The sequence below is a fragment of the Vulpes lagopus genome, chromosome 23 (genome assembly GCF_018345385.1).
Source record: "Vulpes lagopus strain Blue_001 chromosome 23, ASM1834538v1, whole genome shotgun sequence".
In the NCBI taxonomy this organism is placed as follows: Eukaryota; Metazoa; Chordata; class Mammalia; order Carnivora; family Canidae; genus Vulpes; species Vulpes lagopus.
The window spans coordinates 6,520,879-6,546,570 of NC_054846.1; the positions used below are offsets into that span (position 1 = coordinate 6,520,879).

Consider the following 25,692-nt stretch of genomic DNA (forward strand, 5'->3'; position numbering starts at 1 on the left):
TTGTATATTGATTTTATATCCTGGATTTTATATTCTGTATGTTGATTTATATCCAAGATCAAAAGTTGTCGATCAGTTCCAACAACTTTTTGGTTGAGTCTTCAGGATTATCTATATAAAAGATCATCTCATTTGCAAATAATGATAATTTCCCTTTTCATGTATTTGGTCAACTAACATTTGACAAAGGAGTCAATAACATTCAATGGGGAAATGATAGTCTTTTCGGTAAATGGTGCTGGGAAACTGGATAACTACATGAAGAAAGTTATATCCGACCCTTGTCTTATTCCACTCACAAAAATTAGCTTGAAATGGATTATAGACTTAAACATAATATCTGATATTATAAAAAAAACTCCTAGGGAAAAAGAAACAGAAAAGAGCTCTTTCACATTGGCCTTGAAAATTATTATTTTTTTTTGGAGGTGACACCAAAAGTACAAATGACAAAAGCTAAAATTAACAAATGGGAGTATATCAAACAAAATAGCTTCTGCACAGCTGAAGAAACAATGAACAGAATAAAGAAAAAAAACCTATAGCACGAGATAAAGTATTTGCAAGCTATATCTTGGATAAGGATTTAACCAAGAAGACAGGAAATAACAAACGTTGATGAGGATGTGGTAAAAGGGAAAACTTAGGCACTGTAGATTGGTCCAGCCACTGTGGAAACATATGGAGTTTTTCTGTAAAATTAAAAAAAAAAAAAGCTATCATTTGATTCAGTAATCTCAATTCTGGGTATTTATCTAAAGGAAATGAAAATAGTATATGGAAAAGGTATCTGCACTCCCATTTTATTGCAGCATTATTTACGGTTGCTAAAAAATGGAAACAACCTAAGTTTTTGTCAATAGATGAGTGGATAAAAATGTGAGTGGTACCCAGGTGGCTCAGTTGGGTAACCATCTGACTCTTGATACCAGCTCAGGTCGTGATCTCAGGGTTGTGAGACTGAGCTCCCTGTCAGACTACATTGGGTGTGGTGGAGTCTGCTTAAGATTCTCTCTCTTCCTCTCCAGCCTTCTCTGCCACCTCTCCCTCTCTAAAATAAATAAATTAATTAAATAAATGGTTGATATGGGGAGGTGTTTCTATCAGTTGCTCCTTTATCTGCCTCATGTGTTTATTATTCCAGGCTTATTGTCATCTCTCCCTGTAGCTTCCCATTATCAATGTGTATTTTTTGGTTACCAGGTATCTATGAGAGAGTGTTTATGATGAACCATTCCCTATTTGGGGGCACTAAAACTAAATTAGTCTTTCTGCCATCCACATTTTTATTTGCCAAAGGTACAACTTTATGTCAAAGAACTGCCTAATATAGTTGCAGTATGAGTCTCCCTCATGAAAGGAAATAAATACATCAATGAGGGGGAAAGAAAGCACTAACCACTAAACTGGTTGTAACTAATGTCAATTTTACTACTAGATTTTCTCAAAAATATTATTTATTTGGTGGCAAGCTTTCAAATCTCAACTTTCTTGAATTATTCTCAGTAAGTCATATTCCCTCTTTGCTTGTTTTTGCTTTTTGTTTTCTAATGTTTTATTTTGGGGGAGAAGTGCAGCAACGTTTAAAAAACTTTACAGTAAAAACCCTCATATCTACCATCTAGAATCTACCTTTTCATGTTTCTGTACTTGTTTTCTCATGTATCTGTTCATTAACTAAATTTTCTACCAATACATACAGTTTGTGTTACCTTTCAAAGCAAACTGTTGATATAAGTCCAGCTCTTAAATTTAACACAGATATTTTAAAATATAATTCACTATCTGTTTACAGGTTTTTAAGTAGAAATTACATTAAGTAAAATGCACAAATCTTAATTGTACATTACCTGATTGTTGACAAGTGTAAATACTGATGTAATCCTAATTGCTACCATAAATATAGGTTCTTCTAAAAGACTAGTTAACTTGATAATCCCCAAGTATGACTAATCAAGAGCAAAAGAGAGAATAAAAAGCACCATATCAGGAAGAAGAAAAATCACCATAAATTTTACAGATGTTAAAAGATAATGAGGAAATATTGTGAACAACTTTATTGTAATTAATTCAACAACTTAGGAAATAGATAAATTGCTCCTTAAAATACAACTTACCCAAATTGATACAGAAGTACATAGAAATTCTAAGCAGCCAAATAGAGTTAAAAAAAAATAATCTGTAGTAAAAAAAAAAATCCTTACAAAAAAGCCTTAAGACCAAGATGTTTTCACTGGTGAAGTCTATCAAATATTTAAAGAATGGATGTGCTCAATGTTGTACAGTAGGGATTTGGGCAGAAGGACCTTTCCCAAATAATTTCATGAGTCTAATACAAAACTGATACCAAAGCTTTATAGAAATTGTAAGGAAAAGAAATTCAGGAGTAACATCTTTCATGGACTTATATATAAAAAACCTAAAAGAAAAATATGAACACATATAATTGCTACAATATATTTCTGAAAAAGGACAAATTGAATTGTATCCCAGAAATGGAAAATTGGTTAACTAAATCATTTTAATACCTTCATTAATACAACAAAGGAGGCTGTTCATTTATTAGTCTCAATAAATGAAGAAAAAATGAGGCACCCAGGTGGTTCAGCGGTTGAGCATCTGCCTTTGGCTCAGGGCATGATCCTGGGGTCCTGGGATCGCATAACATATCCTATTCCCCACAGGGAGCCTGCTTCTCCCTCTTCCTATGTCTCTGCCTCTCTCTCTGTGTCCCTCATGAATAAATAAATAAAATATTTAAAATAAAGGAAGAAAAATACATTTGACTATCTTGAAGACCCTCTCATGATCAACATCCTTACAAAATTTAAGGTAGATACAGTACCTCAAGTTATTATGGAACATCTACATAAAATTTCAGTTAGTAATACACATAGTAATGACCTATTACACTACTTTAACTCTAGAGCAAGATAATGATTCTTTTTCTACACTTATATTTAATACAGTATTTAAATTACAACTCTTTGCAATAAAACAAATTATAAAATCAAATTAATAAGGACTGGAAAGAAAGCATACAGTCTTCCTTTAACTGAATTTAACATGAATTAACATTGAAGTTATTAGTATTGAAGTTATAATCTAACGTGTCATATAATTCATGGTGTTTTATCATACAATGTAAAAGAATTCAAATCTCACTTTTGTTTACTTTTCTAAAATTTAGATGGAAAAGTATTTAGCTTGTATACTCTTTTTACTGTTGGTTCCTGTCAAATTCATTTTAATAAGTACATATTTAATATTTCTCTGTTTTTGTTTATAAAGTCTTTTTCATAATATCACTATACTTATTCTATAACTGTAACAAAAGGCATATAATTCCTAGGGCATAATTAAATGCAATGCATACCAAAGAGAAGTACATGGAATAAAAGAAAATTATTAATGTATTTTATGCTTAAGGACTTTTCAGAAAGTACCTTTATCTTTCATATTCTTTGTACATATTTAGCTTTAAGAATTAAAGCATAGGGGATGCCTGGGTGGCTCAGCAGTTGTGCATCTGCCTTCAGCTCAGGGCATGATCCTGCAGTCCCAGGATCGAGTCTCACCTTGGGCTCCCTGCATGGAACCTGCTTCTCCCTCTGCCTGTGTCTCTGCCTCTGTCTCTCTATGTCTCTCATGAATCGATAAATAAAATATAAAAAAGAAAAGAAAGCATAGGGATGAGCCAGAGTTTTTCTAATATTTTATTTTCGTAAAAGAGAGGGGAAAAGGAGACATGTATAATGCCTAGCATAATGAAAAAATTGATCAGAATAGACAGTTATCAAAGGACATAAATATTTTCTTTTTGCTATACTTAAGTTGAGTCAATGCCAAAAGACCTAATTTGGGATTATAAAAAATGACCTAAAGTAATTCGAATAATAAGGAAATTTCTTTAATTGACAACTAAAACTCTTTAGTCCTATTTGTCACGAGTTTTAGAAGACAGTAACTTGAGTGAATTCACAGTTGTGAAGGTATTACGGGAACAAATGAGTCAGAGGTATAGAAACTGTTATTTTTACAATCATTGCAAACTGTAAAATTTTAAAATATAACAGTTATGATTCAGGTGATGTGTGTGTGTGTGTGTGTGTGTTCAACAAATAAGATATGAATATGTCATATAGAATAAACGACATTATATTTTTTCCATTAGTAACCAGATGAAATATTTAGGTGTCTATTTCATAAGAGATTATTTAAATTGTTTATAAATTAATTTTTCTTTTCCTTGAATAGTCTGCAAATCAAAAACATTTTACCTTTTGCCATTTTACCTTTTGTCATCACTTGAACGGTCCTTAAAAAAAACTTCAGCATAGAGATTACGAATCATAATTGAAAACGTCTATAATAGCTCAAAACATAAATAAACTGCATATAATTTAATTTTCATATATTTGCTAGAGGTTGGAGAAGGATGCTGTGTTGTTAAATTTACATGAACATGAAATCATATATTAGTGGTATTGTCTAAAATGTGACATATAGTTGATATCATGAAAATAATTGCTAGATACCTGCTCACACAAAGGCATGGGATGTGTGTTCCTGTGGGTCTTCTGAAACAGTCTGAAAGAAGAAATAAGAAGAGTCATTTATTTCAAGGAATTTTAAGATGGAGCCAGGAGGCCATTAAGGATGTGGATCTTATGCACATTCCCACTGAGTAGAACCATGAACTTTGAATGGAGCCAAACCACAAATATTCCAAAGACGGCACAACGTCTGCAATTTTCTTTCTACCGTAATGTACTTTTGCTTAGTGATAGCCTTAGCAACCGATTATGTTTAGGTAAGATTAATTTTCTGCCACCACCACCAATCAAAATTCTTTGGAAACAATGTATACAAGCATTTCTTCTGCCTTTAAAAGCTCCAGGCTTTGTTCCCTAGTGGGACACGATTTGAATTGCTCTCCAAATCTGCCCTCTCCAAATTGCAATTCTGAGAGCACAAGTAGCCTTTGTTTTATTTCAGTTCTACCTCTTTTCTCTATTCACAAAGCTTACATCAATCTGAAGTTACAAAGTGACCGAAGAGTTTTGCAGAATACAGAAATATGCCTGTGGATCAAAAGTACACTGTGGTTCTGAGAAACTGACACAATGGGCTTGGTTGTCTCCATATCCAGATATCCAGAAGCAAAAAAAAAAAAAAAAAAAGAGAGAGAGAGAGAAGAAGAAGGGAAGCATTATGATTATAATATCCTAAGGATACTAAAATGTCTCTATTTTTTTTTCAGGTGACTTAAGTGGAGTACAATGCCTATTATATGCAGTGGTATTTCTTTATCGATAAATTAGAGCCCCTCTCCTATATAAAAAAGGTACATACTTTTAATGGCATACACAAGCAAAGGAGGTGACAGAGATAGAATATGGGTGGAGCCTACCAACTGGCCACTGCCTGGATATGCAATAAGCTGCATAACACCAAAAGAACAAACTAGGAAATGTGTTTTTTGACATTTGCACTATCAGGCAGGGAAGAAAAATCAAACTTGCTAGACATGGCCAAGAGAGAAAGTGAAAAATTTCCCTTAATAATAAACTGGAAAACTCAAGTACAAAATACAGGAGGGAAATAATATTGAGCAGAAGAGTCAAAATATTAGAGGATCAGGAGATACACTCCAAATTGGTGAAATGTGAGATACAGAGATATTTCTGTATAAGAATCAGTTACAAACGGTGGGCATGGCTTTGACAATAAAACAATTTATCTTTGAAGAATTTTCTGCAAGAATATGAAAATGCCCATCTCAAGAACTTGAAAATGAGAGAGATGAGTGAAAGCAAATCACACAACAGCACACTTTGGATTTTCAACATTGGTAGCAAGCATATTGATCAATAGATGAAGAGGTTAATGCTCTTAAAGGCCTTTTATAATTCATAAATTCAATCACTTATATATTTATTCTATAAGATTTATGTAGAAGCGACCAGATTCTTATATGTTAAAAACTGTTAGAGAGAAAGCCAAACAGAGAAGGATGGTCATTCCATGTTCCTGATTTTTCATACTATCTAGAGGAAGCTTAATGATTGTACAATTACAAGAGCCTCTCTCTACTCTTCTATTCACAAAAGCGTGTTGAGAGAGATAACACTTGAACACAGTCAACTCAGTTCCTCAATGGTTGCCAATGGCTAGAGTGGGGAAAGGGAACTGACTACAAAAGGGGCACAAATGAACATCTGAGATGATGGAAATGCTTTATATAGTGCTTTATAGTGGTGGTGATTACCTTTCTACCTTTATTAAATGCACAATTTGTGGTATATACATTTATCACATTTATGCAGTTATTAAAGTCCACTTAATCATATACTTTAAAAAAGGTTTCATGACTATAAACTGCATTTCAATAACGGAATAGATATAATTTCATCATTGTCAGTTTTTCACAAATTTAACATTTTAGCAAGATCAAGTATTGGTTCATCATCTAGAAAAATTATATTGCTATACATTGTGGGAGTTCAATTGATACCTCTTTGATGCCAGCAAGATATGGATAACCTAAGACTTAATTTTATTTTTGGCTATGTATGTAATGAGCAGAAATGCACAATTATGTTTACTCTAAAGTTGTTTCTCATAGAAAAAAAAAAAGTGAAACAAATTTTCTTCAGGAGCTAAGTGAGTAAACAGAAATGTATTCATGGAATATACCTTATTTTCTTTTCTCTTCTCTCTATTTTGCCTTTTTTTTTTTAAAGCAATCTACACCCAACGTGGGGCTCAAATTCATGACCTTGGGATTCAAGAGTCAGATATTTTACCAACTGAGCCAGCCAGGTGCCCCAAGAATATATATTATTTTAAAGTTGATATTAATAGACTGTTTAACAAGTATAAACATAAATAAATCTCAAAAAAAAACCCAAGTGAATGAAAATAGTTATTTAAAGACATCTGAAACCCAAACATCCATGTATAGTGTTATAGAAACACAAAATATTCATAGTAAATATAGAAAAATGTATATGAGAATGAACACTTTCACACAAGTGACTATGTAGGGAGTATGAAGAACTGAGTGGTTTGAGACTTCAGATGTTATTAGTAATATGATTCATTAAAAACAGTTTTATGAAGTAAATATGAAATAATATTAACATTTCAGGGGTGATATATGTGTACTTGCTATATTATTTCATGCAATTTTCTGAATGCTTCAAATATTTTAACATTATATTGACTTTATGTTAAAAATCAATTGGTCTAGAGAAAGGATTTCACTGTAGGAAGTGAGGGATTTGTCAAGGGGAAGAGCCAGGTTCTTAGAGAATAAAGTGAACATGTATGAAAGGGTAAATGAAATATATTCATAATTAATTGCTCCCCAGTATGGAACTGGAGAAGGATGGAAGCTTGCAGATTTAATAGTGTATGGACAGGGGGGACAGAACAGTTCTAAGACGTTTAAAAAGCTAGCAAGGGGAAAATTCTTAGAGATAAAATTATAATTATTCCCTGAGAGACTTCTCAGATAAGGAACCTCCTCCATGTGCTTTCATCTTATAGATGGTCAATAAAAAGGCATTGATGCTTTCTTCAACAATCTCTTGTCCCTATCTTTCTTGATTAGGAGAAAACATAAAGTTTCCCCAAATCAGGTCAGTTATATTGGGAAAAGACTGTAGTTAGAAGAGATGCAAAACCAAACACTTGATATAAGAGGAAAAACAGAAAATATCTGGACCTGAGGGAAATTTATGGGTTTAAAAGTATAAGGCATGTTTCAACAAAGATGATACTTTCTTTGAGGAAGGAAAAAAGAATAACAAAACATTGATTCTCTGTAGGAAATAGATATTAAATGGATAAATGATACCTCTTGGGTGGACTTAAAAGAAAAAGAAAATATTGGTTGGAAAAACATATTTTTACAAAAACTAGAGTTTGTAGAATTCATAGGCTTCACTGTGAGGAATGCCCCCAAAAAATATATGGAGAAGGTTTTAGAAAAGCCAATCTCTGTGCCTGAAAGGAGAGGGAAAGAGACAACAAAAAAGGCCCACAGATTTAGGCCTACAGAGAAGGTGAAATCTTAAGAAACATTTTAAGAGCTTAAAAAGTCTTTGTTATAGGAGAAAGTAAGTAGGAGGTGGAACATAGCTGGCATGTCCTGCTGTTGAATAAAAATGAAGGACAGGAAGGAATGGCTCTGCTGTTATTGAAGTAGCACGAGTTGTGTGAGGTCTGGCAAATTCCAAAGGTGAAATAGGACAAGGTCTTAAGAAGAGCTCTTGGCAAAAGAACTATTCTCCTGGGACCAGGCACCAGAGATGTAAAGAATCCTCTAAGCTGGAAATTAGCCAAGGCAGATGTGAACACAGGATAAAAATCTTTGTCTTGAAGAGAGGGTCACAGGCTTAAAAAGAAAGAAACTAAAAAGCACAAATCTTCATTGTACTGGGGTAAAAATTGTGTAGGGACCCCTATGGATAGAGAAATTCAGAGACAATAGGAAATCAAGAAGAATGCATAAACTTTTTAGAAAGTTTTTCTTTCTTTCTTTCTTTCTTTCTTTCTTTCTTTCTTTCTTTCTTTCTTTCTTTCTTTCCTTCTTTCTTTCTTTCTTCTTTCTTCTTTCTTTTTTTTTCATTTCTCTCTTTCTCTCTTTCAGAGATAGCATGAGCATGCATGTGCACAGGGGTGGGAGGAGCAGAGCGAGAGGGAGTGAGAGAATCTTAAGCAGGCTCCCTGCCCTGCATGGAACCCAGTGCAGGGCTTGATCTCATGACCCTAAGATCATGACCTGAGCCAAAATCAAGAGTCAGACCCTTAACTGACTGATAGACCCAGGCACCCCTAAAAAATTTTCTGATAAAAGATGGGGCACATTTCTCACAATGAAGTGGAGGCTATGACTGTACAGTGCACACTTCCCTAGCCCTAGTTGGCTAGGAACACAGTGAAGACACTTGAAATATGTTATGCAGTAGATAATCTAGAGGTTGACTACCTCATTAATATTCTGTCTCTCAGCGCTCCCTCATCTCTATATCTATATCTATTTTTCTTTCTTAACAGAATCATGATATCATTTCTCTACTTCCCTGATGGATGTGAGTTTCCAGAGAAGAACTATTATTCTAGGGATGCCTGGGTGGCTCAGTGGTTGGTTGAGTGTCTGCCTTCAGCCCAGGGTGTGATCCTGGAGACCCAGGATCGAGTCCCACGTCGGCCTCCCTGCATGGAGCCTGCTTCTCCCTCTGCCTGTGTCTCTGCCTCTCTCTCTCTCTGGGTCTCTCATGAATGAATGAATGAATGAGTAAAATATTTTAAAAAGAGAATTATTATTCTAAGCCAATTTAATTTTTATTTTGTGATAACAGTTTAGAGACTCCATATCTGTATGTCATATCTGACCAATGAGATATGAGGAAGACTTACTGAAATGAACCACTTCTGAAAAATCTTTCCTCAATCTCAGAAAAAAACTCATGCCCCCATAAAATTCCCACAGTTTGTGCCGTCATCCTTGTGAAACTGTCATAATTTACCAAACTCCATCAACTACTACTTCTCATGGGGAAGAAGACTTATAACTAGTGTCAAATGGCTTCCTATGTATTTCTAAATTGAGATATAATTGACATATATTAGCTTCACATGTGCAACACGATGATTTGATAGTTGTATATGACCACCACAATAAGTCTAGCTTTCGAAAAACAAACAAAAAACCAAACTCATAGATTCAGAGAAGAAATTGGTGACTGACAGAGTAGAAATTGATAGTGGGGTGGGCAAATTATGTGATGGTGGTCAAAATGTACAAACTTTCTATGCTTTTCACATGGACTCTTCTTACTTAATCTTATCTTTATGACCAACTCTAGAAACATGCTACAAGATGTTTGAGAGTCGTTCTTCTTGCAGACTTTGTTAAATGGAGGAGGGGAATCAAATAGTTTGAGTTTAAAGATGGAGCAGGGGATCCCTGGGTGGCTCAGCGGTTCAGTGCCTGCCTTCGGCCCAGGGCATGATCCTGGAGTCCCAGGATGGAGTCTGCGTCAGGCTCCCTGTGTAGAGCCTGCTTCTCCCTCTGCCTGTGTCTCTGCATCTCTCTCTCTCTCTCTCTCTCTCTCTCTCTCTCTCTCTCTCCCTCTGTCTATCATGAATAAATAAATTCAATCTTAAAAAAAAAAAGATGGAGAAAAAAATTATAGACTTGAGATATTTAAGGGGTACCTGCGTGGCTCAATCAGTTAGGCATCTGACTCTTGATCTCTGCTTAGGTTTTGATCTCAGGGTCATGAGTTTAAGCCCCGTATTGGGCTCCACACCAGGCATGGAGCCCCACATTTAAAAAAAAAAAGGTAATTAAAATATTGAAGACATACTGTGTCGAGTTCAGGGAGACTAGAGAATTATAAGTTGAAATCTTCATTTTTCTCCATGTTTTTAGGACTTAATCATTTGGGGTAGTCTGATCCTTTGTTGCTAAGAAAAATAGAAAGAAATGAAAGAACTGCTTTCAGTTTTACCTGCATAAAGTGAAGACCCTTTCTAGTCCAAAGAATTTTTGGAATAGCTTTAAGAAGCTGAACAAATCAAACCTGCTTTGAGGTCTTTGCTGCTTACATGAAGGAGAGACAAGTTTACCTTTAATAGAATTGGATTTTGTGAAGAGAGAAAGGGCAAGAGAGGACTGTCAGATGAGCATTGCTTACTTATCTGGACCCCTGGACTGCTTTTGAGCTTCATTGTCATTTTGAAAGCTGCAATCAAAACCCAGGGAGTATTCGAGAATCCCTAATAAAACATCAAATATTTGGATTCCAGGTTTTTTGATTTGTCTAAAGGATAGAAATTATTTCTGATATTTGGCACGGTGCCATTAAAATCATTGTCTTTACGTAGAAAAGATGGCTACGTAGCTCTCTCATTGTTTTAGAATTATTTCCCCCTTTTCCACTTGCTATATTTGACCTATATGTTTTAGGCATGCATTTGGACAAAGACGTTGGATCCGTCAGAGCTCAAGGATGGGAAATAGCAGAATAGTCAATAGGACACAGGGAGACCAGAAGGGAACTCCCACGTCAGAATGAGAGTGGCAGGCTGATGTTCCATCTACTTTGAACAAGCCTCATTGACTGTGCTCCCTCATTTCATAACATGTTGGAAAGTAGCCGACATGAAATGTGAAGACTAAAATCAATGCAAACTGAAGGCATTTTGTTTAGCCAAATAAAATTGTATTTGTCCAAAATGTAAAATTTTGAAATGCTACATTTTTCACCTCCTATGAACCTTTTAATGCTACTTGCAATAATAGAATCCCCTTATTTATTGGTAGAGAGTTGTGCGATCTATCTTTGTAGTTTACTTCAGGAACCTCAAAGAGTCTTAAATGGTGAAGAAGGAACGTTGACATTAGGGAGTGAAGACCAGGAACTTTTTAAATTGTGGTTATTTTGCTGTTTTTCATTAGGCATCTTAACTGAGATTAGACATATTAACTCCAGAAGTGCAACCCGAGGATAAGGGAATAGTTAATTAGAAAAATTTTAATCTGTACATTGTGGTTTAGGTGGAAAATATCAGAAATGAATATAATGATGCTTTCTCTGCATACAAACAGAAGAGAAGGTTAGCCTGACACCCAGGGTCAGTGTCTTCGGCACAGTACCTCTGCTGTGGACCAGAGGTTCCCAAACTTGCCCAGTTCACAGAGCTCTTAGTATATCAATACTTTTTTTTTTTTTCATGGTGACCTTAGATCAAGAGAAACACCAATCAGTTTCTTTTAAATAGTTAACCAAAACTCATATAATCATCTGAGAAATAAGATACATAAATTAATATATAAAAAGGATATTTTCACTTCATTCTAACCACAACTTCTTATGATTGGCTACGTATACCTTTTGTGAACTACATAGCTTCTCAAATCTTGAAATTAGACCCAATGCCACTACTTTCAAATTCTGTTCCATAGTGATTTTTACCAAGTACTTGGTTGTTAAAACAGCAGCTGCTGAAAACCTAGATTTACAAAGACATGGTGTCCTTAAAAGGAATGCAGTGTGGATTATGTTTAATTGTAAAGTATCAAGTGATATCTGATGTTGTGCTGAGTATTACTGTGTTTCCCTGAAATAGTTAAAATACTCTGGCAACTGGGTGAGTTCACCTGGGCACCTCGGAACACAGTTTGGGAACTGCAGCATAAATACTGCCATCCCCCAGGGGTTATAAACCATAACAACACCAGCAAAGTGGATTCTTTTTTTTTTAAGATTTTATTTATTTATTCATGAGAGACGCACAGAGAGAGGCAGAGACACAGGCAGAGGGAGAGGCAGGCTCCCTGTAGGGAGCCCAATGCGGACTGGATCCCAGAACTCTGGGTCACACCCTGAGCCAAAGGCAGGTGCTCAACCGCTGAGCCACCCAGGTGTCCCAATAAAGTGGATTATTTAGTAGCTTTGTAGTTATGCCAATGTAGTGTCTGATAGTTTGGATGCTAGGAAAAAGAAAAACTCTATTGAATCCCAACTCCACCATTACCAGTTGTGTTACATCGAGCTATTCGTTTTTCTGTACCTTAGTCTCCTCCTGTTAAGCTGGAGTTAGGGAGAGCCATCGCTCTCTATAGAGGTCAAAATACAGATCATTCATAGAAAGAAAATAAGAAAAATAAATAGTCCCCCATCTCATAAAGCTGTTATGAGTATCAAATGGAATAAAGTATATAAGATTGTCTTTAAGTATATGGCAGACAATTTGCGGAAGGATTTTTATTTAGTATTATTATGATTACTGAATCTCTGCAGAAATGTTATATTAATGACTACTGCCACCGGCACCTTGCCAACAACAGGTATGGGATATTTAAATATAGATCGAAATAAAGAATCATTTTTAAAAACTCCACATTAGTTATAATGAATTTGGTCATTCAGCATGGGGTTATTAGTTTTAACCTTATGGAAGCAAATCACATTAGTAATCAACATTTTAAAATTGGCTAAATTCTATTCATTTGTATACACATCCCTTGTCTCATCTAACGGGCTACATCTTCATAAGAACAATAATCATATCTTGTGAAATTTTAACATTTCCCAGGCATCCAGGGCTTGCCATAGATATACATACATACATATTTTACTAGATGGCTAAGCTTCTTGCAATTTAACAGCCTACAGTATGATTACTGTGATAATTATTAATTTTTAAAATAAACACATCTAATGCTTGTATGGCAGGTACTGCTGTAAATGCTTCAAAAATTAATTCATTTATGACTTACACCAACATCATAGGTTATTGAATACTAGGTTAAGCTAACATTAAGCTTTCTTTAAAAGGCAAGATCAAAATCATGAAAATAATTAACAATTACTTATGTTTTACTATATGTGAGGCATTATCTTAAAAGCTTTAAATGTATGTAAATAGCTTAATCTTTATAACAGTATGTAATATTGACACACATCAATTGTGTACCCTAGGTTACAAAACCAACTGGAGGTAAGGAAAAATTCAAGTACAACTAGAGAAGGAGAGAGAGAGAAAAAGAGAAAGAAGATAAAGGAGTAGAAATAGGGAGAGAAAGAGGAGACAAAAAAGAAAGAAAAGGAGGAAGGGGGAAAAAAGGAAGAAGACTTGAGGCAGTTTATAAAAATGCTTTTAATGCCAAGTTTTGGAAGTAAAAAATCAAGGTTACATGAAATGATAACAAAAGAAGATAACTACATAACTACTTTTTAATTACTCAATATTTCATTTGATCACTCTTCTTAGCTATAACTTAATAAAACACACAGGGATTCTTGCTGAATGTTGCTACGGGATTGTCTATTCTTAATTAATTTACTCCCTGCTATTTGTTTTTTCATTGAGAAATTCCATAGAGGTAGCTTAGTACTCTTCAGAAACTACTGTTTATTAGTCATAGTGATAATTTGATATTTTATTTTATTTACTAAATTCTTAGATTATATGAAATCACTACAATTTTGTAAATGAAATAGACAAGTCTCTGGTAGTTTAATTAAATAATACATCTATATTTTTATCACTTAAAATTGTCCTGAATCAAAATCAGTTCTTTAGGATATCACAGTGCAAAACTTATTCACTACAAGATTTGTAGATAAAACTTAAATTACTACTATGTAATTTAATTACTACTAAGTAATTACTTATGTAGTAGGCAGCTTTTGGGGGTAGTGAAGTGGCTCCTACAATGTGTTAGTAAATGGCCATTTTGTTCTTAGAATACAGTTATAATTTTGTAGTCTAGAAAAAATAAAATTAAAGATTAAATGAACCCTGGAGAGGTCATCTAATATCTTGTGCTTGTTTGTTTGTTTCTTTAACCTTCCAAAAAGGCTATAAACTACCTCAATACGTGACTATTCACCACATTTTAAGGCCACAAGAAAAAAACAAGCACATCTTTCTTCAAATTGCTTTTCCATTTTTAATATCACTTATATTCAGAAAATAGTTCTTTGTAGTCAATCCAAATATCTTCCACTTTATCTTAAATCTTTGCCTCTTTTTTTATTCTCAGAAAATATGAAGAATAAATCCTTGAACTGTACCTCTTCATGACTAGGCAACAAGCATATCCTATTAATGGGTTAAAATCTTGATTTCCATATTTTCTCTTATAAATCTTGTATTTTTAACATCTTTTATCTACTTTGTATCTCCATCCTAGGTTTTTAAAATCAGAAACCCAGTTGAGAAGAAAATTACTCATCAAATGTCTAAGTCTAAAGAATTATTTTAAGATTTCTATAACATATTTATATAACCAATGCATTCTCTTTATCTCTCTATTTCTCCCTCTCTTTCATTCTCTTTTCTTGATCCTAGGTAGATATTTATTACAAATATTCAAATAGTATGTGACAATGATAACTGGCTTATTTAGTTTGAGTTACAATTTTAATTGGCAATAATAGTAACAGTAACATTTGCTCGATAAATGAGTAATTTATTTGGCATCTCCCATATGTGACATATATGTATGTTACTATATATATTGCTTATATTTCTCACAATAAACTCTGAAAAATCCCTACTATTTGCCAAATACTAAAAAGACAGAAACTAAAACTTGGAGTGGTCAACAAAATTGCCTACAATCATGGAGTTATTAATGCAGCTTGGATTCGGCCCCTGGTATTTGTAGATATTATCTTCTTAAAGTAGTCATGTACTTAGAAGGGTTCCTGGAATCCGTGTTTTCTATAATGGTGGATAAGACAATTTAATGTGCACCAAGGTTTCCACTGAGGACAATAGAACATCTGCAATTATACTTTTTAGTTTTCTTAAAAGACCAAAGAGTTAATAATATATGAGGAATTTCTGGGCCAAAACTCAAGAATAATGAAAGAAGGAAAAAAAAAAAAAAGAAAGGAAGAGAAAATGGAAGGAAGGAAGGAAGGAAGGAAGGAAGGAAGGAAGGAAGGAAGGAAAGAAGGAAGGAAGGAGGGAGGGAGGGAGGGAGGGAGGGAGGGAGGGAGGAAGGAAAATAAAACAAAAATGTAACCTCGATAACCAAGGCCCTATTATTCTTAAGACATTTATAATCAAAGAATAAAACAACTTCAAAAAGGATCTGTTTATTTCATCTAAGGACCTAGAAAAAGATCACAGTCTGAAAAAATTTGGGGATTCTGATTAACCATCCAGTATGTTAACCTAGGGCCCAAAGGTCTTCACCATCAAAGTTTCAGCAAACTTTATTTACAAAAATAGGTGATTATGGTGGGCTGAATTAGACCAAATTGCCCTTAAATTGATGACTCCTGAACTTTAAAGAGTAGCCATTGATCACTATGGTGTAGATTGTAGAAGGGCTAGTTCATGAGGAATTAAGTTTTTGACATGTTAAGTAGGAGATGTTTATTTAACATCTTTGTAGAGATGTTGAGTATGCTCTCGGACAAAATATTATGCAATCCAGGAGAGGGGTCTGGCCGGATATATAAATTAGGGGTCATTACTATAAAAATGTGATACAATGCAGGGAAGTGTATAGTTAAACAGCTGATCTGCTCTCCATTCGGTTTTGCTTTACCAAAATAAATAAAGAAAGAAAGAAGAAGGCAAATGACTTGGTCAAATCTCCTTATAAATATACTATTGAGAGTCTTCCTGAAAAAGAAACAAACACTCTTTATCTTTGGAGTGGTTTTAAAAAAAAATGCATCTGATCTAAAATTGCTTGCAGTACACCTATGATCTGTGAATTTATGTATGTGGCTTATGGAATATGTTATGTGCATTATTTAATTATCTGAACACAAAATGGTCTAATTTCTTGACCCAAATTATACCTTCTTTCTAAGTGATCTCAAGCATATACATCAAGTAGAGATCGCTTGCATTAATTTGCACTCAGAACAGGTCCGGGGCAGGACGAAAGAACCTGTAGAACCCTGTTCATAGTCCTGGACCTCTCCGTACTTCAGTTGTACCTCAAAATTCATTAGTAATCTTGATACGATGTAATATTTCTGAATTATCTGAGTTTGAGTTGAATATGTGATCCTGTGTATTTATTGCTAATAGCATTTTTAAGATTAGATTATTATGGGAAGAAGACTGATATCCCTAAGGTACTGCAGTAGTGATCATCTGAAAGAAGAGGGGGACATGCAAAGAGGACTGAGATGTAGAACAATCAGTGAGGTAGGAGGAAATTCAAGAGTGCAGGCTAAGCGAGAGGCCAGTGAAGAAAGAGTATAGAGGAAGAGGAAGTATTGACTGTGTCAAATGGCAGCCATAGGCATTACAATTTGGCATAATACATAAAGTACTTGGGTGACATGAGCAAGAAGAGTAGTTTTGGTGAAAGTGCTGGAGAAATGAGGCTGTGAAACAGTTATTTGAAGGCAGGGATATAGACAACTATTTCTCAAAGAATTTTGCTGCAAAAAAAAAAAAAGAATTTTGCTGCAAAGAAGACTAAGGGCATTATAGAATCAGAGTTAAAATGGTTTTATGTAATATAACAACTTAAAAAAATATATATGTTTCAGTGCTGATTGAAATGATTAATTAGAGAGAGAAGTTTTAATGATGTGGAAAAGAGAGTAACATTGGAGCAATGTCTGAGTAGGCAAGAGAAGAGGCAATCAAGCATGCAGACTGAGCAACGGACATTAAATAGGTAAATAAACAGTTTATTTCTCCTGAAAGGTAGAAATTTACCTTCTGTGTACATATGCTCGTGTATGAATAGATGTAATGGGGAGACTGTCAATATTTTCCTGTGTGCCTCCATTTTTTTCAGTGAATTCAGAAGCATTATCTAAGAATGTAGATGGGGTTGGAAATGTTGAAGGTTTTAGGAGAGAAAATCAGGTTTGAGATAATACTGTAGGACATTAGGAAAATGAACAGATCTGGCAATTATAGTATGATTCTCTGGCAGCATTAAGAGCTCAGTTTGGCTTTTTGTTCATACATTTAAATAGGTATGAGCATTTTCTTTATTCACAAAAGGCAGCACAGGTTTGCAAGCTAAAAGAAATTAGAGATTGAATTAAACTATAATTGTTATTTTGCCAACAGTATGAAAAAGTGAGCCAGGTGCCTAAAATTCAAGGGTAGATGCAAGGGAATAGTTATAATGATGAGCCATGGAACTGGGACTAGGAACATTTTTTAAATAAATGTGTATTAGAACACACATGGTCACACACACAAGCACATTCAAATCATTAACAGCCTGTATCTATTTTGTCTTTACATTAGGTTTTCCAATCATAATAAAAATTTTTATACTCTACAGTTCTTTTTGCTTTGCTAAGCTAAGAGATGAAGGTTTTGTAGAGTTTTCCCTGTTTTTTTTTTTTCTTAATTTATTCTATTTCTCAGTGAAGAGGAAAGAAATACTGAAACAATTGCAGTGTCCTATGCATTCTGATGCATTAAGGCCTAACAGGTGTCTAAATTACCCTTGTGGGTACAGATAAAAGTCTGATTATCATTGAATGCATCCAAATGCAAAGTACTTTTCTTTAATGTTTACAAAACAGGAAAAGGCAAACAGAACAGTAGTGTCAGTTTTATTATTTACCACCCCCAGTTCTGCTTCATTGATGATGGCGCTAGAGCTCAGAGCAACTTTCCCATGGTCACACAATGTAGACTTGTGAGTAGAGCTCAAGTTTTACTTATATTTTATCTTCAAACATACTCTCTCCCTTTCTTGGCTAGATGGATCAAGCTGTTGGGTTTAGGAAATTATGCCATGATAGAGAGCTAGGTAACCCAAGTATTTATTTGTTTTTCTTACAATCCCTCTTCCTCTCTCTCTCTCTCTCTCTCAGTACGGGTGGGGAGGGGGTATGACAAGAAACCAGAAACCCAAGTATTTCTTTTCCAGTAATTTGAAATGTTATTTCAAACTAATTTTAAATTTTATTTTATTTTTATTATTATTATTTTAATCTTAAATTTTAAATAACATAGTAGATCACAGAAAAAATTGAGGAGGTATGAATGGAAATTAGAAAACATTAAACTTTATCCCATTTCGGAAACAAGTAAACTAAGCCCTGGAAAGTTTATGTAAATTATTCAAATTTTAATAGATACTTCTTCACAGTGCTGGGGTGGAGGAGTGGGATACAAAATATTGAAGTCATTTAATCATTTTTAAACACTTTAGGAAGATTCATTTGTATACAAACAATGTGATAATTTTACAATTCACATTTATTTATCAGAGTAAGTCCAGGGAGAATTAAAATAGTCAAATTTCTGCCAACCTAATTTTCAGACTGATATAATTTTTTTCTCCTTCAATTATTTAAATTAATGAAGTTTACTCTGTGTTTACAACCCATCTTCAAAAGAAATTTATAAATTGCCTTCCTTTAAAAGTGATTTTTGAGTTTGTGTGCCTTTTAGATGAAAATACACCTTGAAATCATTCAAAGATAAATAAGTTATCTTTTATTTCACAGCAGGTGACTAATATTCACTGAACCGGACTGATGATTTCTGGGAAAGTTAATGAAGATTTGCAAAGTTGAACTAAACTCCTTAGACACTTGTCTATGTTGTAGAGTACCAGCCACTCTCTTCCTCTTCTTTCTCTTGCCATTTTCCAAAGGGGCTGTTCCATTTTGTATTCCCACCAGCTGCAAATCTGAATTCCTCTCACTCCACATCCTTGCTACTATTTTCACTTGTCTGTGTTCCAGATTTTGGACATTCTCATAGGTGTGTAGTGGTAACTCATTGTTGTCTTAATTTGCATTTCTCTGATGACATGTGATGTGGAGCATCTTTTCATATGCTTATTTGCCATCTGCATATCATCTTTGATGAGATTCCTGTTAAGGTCTTTGGAACTTGTTTTAATCAGGTTGTTGGTTTTCTTATTGTTGAATTTTAAAAGTTCTTTATGTATTTTGAATAATACTCGTTTATCAGATATGCTTTTCACAAGTGTTTTCTCCCAGTCTGTGGCTTGTCTTCTAAATCTCTTGATAATTGTCTTTTGCAGAGAAGAAGTTCTTCATCTTAATAAAGTCCAGCAAGGTTACATATTTTTTTTTTAAATAGCAATAATAGCAGGGATGCTATAGATGTTGTTGATCTTTATATATTTTGATGTCTCATCGGACACAGAATATTTAATAAACTTTTTTGGGCAGCACTTACTTATTAAACAAATACCAGTATTGTATTTATTATCTTCTAGTCACTGTTCTAAATGTCTTCTAAGACTAATTCATTTAATTTTTATAAAAACACACTGGATGGCTATTTCATAATCCCCATGTCACAGATGAGAGTACTGCAGTATAGTAGGTACTTAAGTGCCTTGCCTAAGTAGATGAGGTATTGGGATTGCTATTCAGGCAGGCTATGATTGCTGTACCCTCTAGAAGCATACTGCCTCTGCTATGTTGAACATGATTTTTAGAAGCAATGTTTTCTACTCATTGCTTGATAATCGGGAGGTGAACTCCTTCTCTTCCCATTATTTGGCTTACACTAAATATCATCTTCAGAAGCATGATACTTCATATACAATTCCAAGGCATTCTGTACATTCAACCTTTAGTCCCATCTGGCTTTCCCAGAGACTAAAATATGTTTAACTTTATAAAACAAGTATTGGTAAAATAACCTAAAATGAAGAGATAAATCTGACATTCCTTTTTCTGAGCAGCAGAATTGTACATTCAATTGCCATCATGATCCACCTGGTTTATTTGTCAATTTATAACAATTTGGGGGGAACTATTTAACATGTCTAATTTGGGATATCATAACATGAAAATAATTCCTGATTACTGATGGAGAAAAAAACACACAGCTTTAGAGATTTGCATCATCCTATAAAAATTGTTCCTTTTACTCCCAACAGACATCAAGTTTGCTGTCTATCCTTCTATACTTTAGTTAGCTCATTTAGTCAGTTTATTTTGCTATTTTCCATGAAGCTGTTTCCAACGTCCTTCATTCTTGTAAATCTGTGAGAAAGTCCCTTGCTTCTCTGTCCCATATTTCATTCTAAACCTGAGATAATGAGGAAACACCATAATAATCTACTGTGTGGGGGAGATGTTATTGTTCAGCCACTTTATGGTCAGCATCTTTTGAAATAATCTATTCTCATATAAAGTAGCAATACTGAAGAAGGTTCAGTACTCACTTCCCTTCTCCATTTTATTAGATAAAATAATTTATTAGATAGATTTTAATATTCCCTAACTACATAGTTTTCTGGAAATTCCAAATAGCAAGAAATTTTAGTTTATATGATAGAAATTCTTTAAGAAAACATGACTGCTACTTTCTTCATGTAATTTCTTCATCCACCCATAATGTATGCCAGCCATTTCCATAAACTCTTCATAAGTAGCTCATCTGGGATGATGTCTTTTCACTATTTTCCCATGTCACAGGAGATATGTTGAATGTCACCGATACTGTTGGATATTGAACATCCAAAGTGAATCAAGAGTTTTCGATTTGTTTTATGATTTTTTATTTCAGAGACTCAATAATAACTAACTTGCTTAAAATCTTTTAGCTATGTTTCTGACCAGCAGTCTTAGGAATAGAACTACGTATATATATATTTTTATTCTGTTATATTCCGTTATACGTTTTTTATACCTAGTCTACAGACCAGAAACTTATTCAAATGAATTTCTTAATATGTTTCACCCGGACCTAGTCATTCTGTTAAAGTTACTTGCAAATTCATGCCATAAACAAACATATTGATTTTGGCTCTAGAGGGCGGTTGTAATGAATTTCATAATATTCTCATATCCCTTTTGTAATTAAGCCCACTTTAACTCCAGGTCCATCACCTCTTTAACAACACAGGTGCATCTATGGATAGAATCGTACTGCCAGTGGGTATGACTACATATTGAATTTGCAAGTCATTTTCATGATGAGCTCTTATGTATTTAGTCTGCTCTGCTTGCCTCTGAGATGATTTTATTAAACAAGGAATAAAGAGGTGTAGGTACAAAGGGTATATATGGAAACATGTAGGATACCTCACACACTGAATACAAATATGCTGTTGAGGATGCATAATATCACAAAATAATGAGATGAGAAAACTTTGCTAGTACATATCCAGAGCAAATATAACAGTCCAGGCTTGGACTGAATCAATAAACTTCCTAGGTGACCAGAGAGCAAACAGTCTTTACAAACACAAAGATCTTTCTTTCTATTTGCCTTTTTTTTCATTATATTTAATAGGAATGAATTTGTGTCTTTTGCATTAATTGGAACACTTATGCAGGAAACAATCAGGGCAGTGGGAAAGGTAGAATGGGGTTGACCATTACTAGTGGAACTTTCATCTTTTAAGTATGCTCAATATTTGCATTCAGTTACAAAAATGGAGAATGAATAACAATGCTTAATATGAATATAAATTGACAGACTCTATTTGCATAAAAATGCTATTAACATAAAAATGCTGTGACATTTTAATTTATATAAAGGGAAAAGAATAAAAATAAATACTCTCATGCTGTGTTTGTGCTAAGTAGTATACAATGTCCAGAGAATTTCTGGGCTATGTGACCTTGAAGGGAAAAAAAACGCCATGTACTTACTTAGCCAACTAGAAGTGGGGACTTCTATGTACCTTTTAAATAAAACCTCAAGATTCTGGCACTGTTTTATCATATTGAGTGCATACACTTGGTGTGGTGTGAATACAGCCACACTCTGCTTCCCACAGCATGCAAGCAGGACTTGGCTGCGGGCTAGGCCTCCTCCGAAGTCACTTGTAAGCCTGATTGAAAGAAAGAACAAAGAAATGATGCAGAGGTATACTCTCCTCTCAGACATGCCTTTAGCGCATTTAGGCATTTTAGAACAAAAAAAAAAAAGTCTTTGAAGTTTAACATCTCTGTCTGATTTTGAAAGATCAGAAAAATAGAGGTCAAGTTTTAATTACATACACAATATTTCTTTCATTTAGGTTTCTCCCAACCTAAGTCTGTGTCTGCTTTTCTTTTCTCTAAATCCTTAAAAATCCATAAATACATAAATCACTACAGTATAAAGTGATTTCTGCTTAGAAAAAAAAAGAGGGGATTATTTTGCTTGAATAACTTGAAGGTAGTAAAGGTGAAAGACAATTGACAGGAAGTAATCCCACATAATCTCACCATGGCATGACATACGACAAAGAGAAGACAGTATTTTGAGCGCTATGATATTTCAGAAAATCATAAATTAACTATTTACGAATAAATGTCTCTAAGATCATGACTTTAAAATCAAATAGTCGGGCTTACTGTTCATTTGAAAGCCTATTTCTTGATTTATGGGATTCTTTTCATCCGCTACATGAGAAACTGCTCTGTCCAGTCTTTTTCTTGCCAACATAGTCATATATTACTACCTGCAGGCTTACCAGATGCTTTGTGGGCATGTGTAGATGATAGACACTGATATATACATTTGTAGCTACAATTTCTATAAAACATCAGGAGTAATATGTCCAATGTAGCTAAAAGCTGGTTAACAAATACCTAAACTTGTTTTTCTTTTAAATGATCATGTCTTTTAAATGATCCATCACCTGGATGGATCTGTCGGTTGAGTGTCCTACTGTTGATTTCAGCTCAGGTTGTGATGTCAGGGTCCTAGGACTGAGTTCCACGTGGCACTCTGTGTTGGGCAGGGAATCTGCCTGAGGATTCTCTCTCTCCCTCATTCAGCTCACGCACTCTCTCTCTCTCTAAAATAAATAAATCTTTAAAATACATAAGTAAGCAAATAAATATAATAAATGGCCATGTATATAGAATAGTGACATCATGTTACACATGATACTCCTGAGAGGTATATTGATGAAGAGGATATGCACAGGACTAGATTTTATTTTTAAAAAATCTGTTAACTATCTACTTTTTAAATTGGAAAGTGATTCATGAACAAAAATACTTTCTGGTTATAAATATATAACAGCTGATCACTGTTCAGTTTGAACAATCAGTGGTTAGGTCAATTATATTTAAACAAATAATTTTAATTAAAAAAAAACCACATTTGACCAAATTAAAAAAAATGGTGTAAAATGTGATGTCAATATTAGGAGAAAAATATTCCAATGATAATAGTAGTTCAAAGTTTGTTGATAATCAAGGCTACTATGGAAGAAAAATCTGTCCTTATTATGTGTTAGACTATATTATATTTACACTAAAATTTATGGTCTTAAAGTTTTTTTTATAGTCAGCATATTTATGTAATGACTGATTCTACCTAGTTAAATTTCTTTAAAAATATTTATATTTTATAAGTATTTCCACTTATATACCTTTTTTTATTTTTTTATTTTTTTTTTATATACCTTTTTTTAATATGTGTATGACTATAAGATTATAGCCTAACCAGTGTTATGAAATGGATCTCCATAATTTTAGTAGCAGTAGTAGTCGTAGTAGTATTTGCAGAATGGGGTCTGGACATGACTATATTTTATGGTATTAATTCTTATAAAAACATGTTTTCTTGGCTTAGGACAAACATTTTTAAGAATGAGAAAACTCTTTCCTTTTAAAGAATAATGATGTAGGGCAGCCTGGGTGGCTCAGCAGTTTAGCTCTGCCTTCAGCCCAGGGTGTGACCTCGGAGTCCTGGATTGAGTCCTGAGTGGGGCTCCCTGCATGGAGCCTGCTTCTCCCTCTGCCTGTGTCTCTGCCTCTGTGTGTGTGTGTGTGTGTGTGTGTCTGTCATGAATAAATAAATAAAATCTTAAAAAAAAAAAAAAGAATAATGATGTAAACTGCAAGTTTGGTATCTCATTGTGAAATTAAGTGTGTGAAGTTGCCTGAAGGAATCATTCCTGACCCTCACATCAAATAAGTTTGAGGTGGACAAAGAAGATGAAAAGTAAAATATTTCAATACTCACCTTATTGTATCATCGAGTTAATAAAAGTGTCCCTTTTTCACAATGCAAATAATTTAGACATAATTTTGAATTCTGTAACAAAACATGAGTCAGAACATACATGTTGAATGAAAAGTAGGAAATCTTATCTAAATGAAATAATTTAAGCGCTCTACATAAGCCTAGAACAACTCATTGAAATATGAAATCACAATTTTTTTTCTATGTGTTATAAGAAACGATTGTCACTCAATAGTGCCAGGACAGCCATGCTCTGAAGTTACCTTCCTCCACATGTGTCTGTAAGAGGCCAAAGAATCAAAATAATTTAATGGAACTTATGAATAATGACAAGAGCAATCATATTTAAACGAAAGTTTACTCATATCTTCATTTCGTGTTTTATGATTTAATGGAAGGTATTAAGTCCTCCCATTTTATTTCACTGTTGTCCATCTCTCCTTTGTCTTTTCACTGCTTTATATACCCTAGAATAGCTCACAATATCCTCTGTGTCTTATCTCTCCAGCTGGTTGTTCTGGAAGCATTTTCCCACATTATCAACCTGTATTTAGTGCATTTAAAATAAACATAAGAAAGTAGGTGTGAAATATATTAAATTAAAATAAATTTTCACAATGCCGTAAAAAAGGCATCTTAGAGGCATTAAGAAATGTCTTCTCTTTGGTGGAAGTAGTCAGAGAAATCACAGCCTTAATGTTCAATAGCATTTCGCTTGAAGCAAAAAGGAAAAGGAGAGATATTCCTTCTGGTGTGCATTACCACGGTCAAGGCAAAACAGAGTTCTAAATAAGTTTAGATAAAAAGGGTGTTTGGTATCAGAAATAAATATAGATTGAAATGATGGTTGACAGAAGACTGTGGAAAGCTGAGCCACTAGACCAAATAGCTTTTATTTGACAATACAAGCAATAGAGTTAATCAAAGTCTTCTTTCCTGCTTCCCTTCCCATGTCAGTGGATAATACTAATTAAACTCAAAATATCACTTTGACTTTCCTCATGCCCCATAAAAAAACAGAAAGGAGATGAAATAAAGAGATCTTCTGCCTTGAATGGAGCACCATACTTAGGCATACTGTTTAGAGATGTTGTCCTCTGCTTCATCTCCTCCTGAAGAAGTTTTCTGGAAAAGCCAATCTACCAACTTCTTACATTTTTTGTAGCACAGCAAATGACTTTATGTTACTATATCTTCACACAAGATTGCAGGAATATAATAAAGTCATTAAAAGAGTGGTTCAGGAATGAA

The 25,692-nt window shown here is 34.0% G+C and overlaps 1 pseudogene; it reads left to right on the forward strand.

The window, feature by feature from the left end:
• The window catches only part of LOC121481390, an 81,850-nt pseudogene that overhangs the window by 7,142 nt on the left and 49,016 nt on the right, over positions 1-25,692 (forward strand).